This window comes from Echinops telfairi, unplaced genomic scaffold (assembly GCF_000313985.2).
Source record: "Echinops telfairi isolate 266 unplaced genomic scaffold, ASM31398v2 ScPeMD7_28;HRSCAF=97, whole genome shotgun sequence".
In the NCBI taxonomy this organism is placed as follows: domain Eukaryota; kingdom Metazoa; phylum Chordata; class Mammalia; order Afrosoricida; family Tenrecidae; genus Echinops; species Echinops telfairi.
This window is the reverse complement of record NW_022103925.1, coordinates 55,045-56,734: the sequence shown is the minus strand read 5'-3', so window position 1 is coordinate 56,734 and position 1,690 is coordinate 55,045.

Here is a 1,690-nt window from a genome sequence, read left to right as displayed (position 1 = left end):
CGCCGAGGTTGCTGCAAACCTCGTTTCCCTGGATACCGAAATAATCATTGGAAGTCGGCGCATGGCAACCCGCTCACACGGCGTGGGCGCCTGCTTATTACACAGCGGCTCTGCACGCTGTCCTTTTAAAACGGATCCACCACGAATGTGAACCAAGTCGCACTATTCCGACTTTTCTGGCAAACCATCCGCCTGAGCTGGTAGGGCTGAAGCTCAAATCTGCGCTCCCCGCTAAAAATACAGTGGCACCTGCTGACTCTCCTCCCAGCTGCACCCTAAGTCAGTCCCACACAGACATCCAGAGGGCCCCCCACGGCCCCAGGAGCCCAGGCCCGTCAGGTGGGGCCCGCTACTGCTTGTGGGGCCTCGGGATCCTTTTGCCTTGGGTGGGGAGTGGGGAGGGGGCGTAGGGACTGCAGCTCTGGGGTGAGTCAGGAAGCGGGTAAGGTGGGTGCCTGGATGGGAGGTGAGCTCTCAGAGCACCCCGCACCGCTGCCGCCTGCGCCCCTCCAGACCAAACGCAAAGACGACTCGGCCAGCTCCTGGCCTCAGAGCCACAGCGCCACCAAGACCCAGGAGAGACTCCAAGGGGCTGCCGACGCCCCCAGCACCACCACCGAAGCGCCTTTCAGCTAGGAAGGAGGGCGCAGACTGGCCCCCAGCTTTCTTCAGCCTCTTTGAGTGTTCAGTGGCCTTCGGCTGCGTGAACGTGGGACCCTCATAGGGGTGGGGTGGACGGGAACTCCTACCTGGTCCCGCAGGGACAGCCTTAGACTAAAACCTAAGGGCGACCGCCCAGCTTTGACCACACACTGGCTCTTCTCCGTCTTCCAATCATTTATCACCACGACAGGACCGGACCTTTAACGCTCCTTCCCTGGACACCACAGTGCGCTCGTGCGCCCCCCCCACGCACGTGTGCACACACATGCTCACACATGACACACCCCACATGCACGCACACGCTTACACTCACACGCGTACATGCTCATTCACACGCGTGCACACGCACGTGTGCACACACATGCTCACACATGACATATACCCCCACACTCACCCACATGCTCACACACTCACAAGCACATACACCCACACTCTCATGCACACACTCACGTGTACATACACATACACACGCACGTGTGCACACACATGCTCATACATGGCATACACCCAAAAGCTCACACACACATACAGCCACACGCTCTCACGCACGCACATACGCATATACGCTCACGCGTACATACTTGCACGCGCGGGCGCGTACACACACACTTGAGGACACTTCCTACCTTGGGCTGGAGGGTCTCAGCACCAGGCTCCCTCCATTCTGGGGCCTCTCTCCCTAGCCCTCCCCCTCTCCCTACCGGACCCAGGCCCCCTTACCCATCTGCCAGTCCCATCCAGCACCAGAGCTGCCTCGCTACTTCTCCCCACCACACTCACCCCTTCCCGGATACCGCTATCCGCCCCCTGCACTGGGCTCTCCCTCACCCCACCCAGCACCCAAGGTACCTCCTCGCTCTCCCCTCCCCCGCGGTCCAGTCTAACTTCTGTAAGGCTCCAGGGCGCAGCCGCAAGGCTGGGCGTGCGGCCCTCTGGGGCCCTGCGGGCTGGGAGGGGCCGGGTGACAGAGCCCCGGGCGGCGAGGGGCGCAGCCGGGGTCCCTCTACCCCAGGAGGTGGCGGCTGGG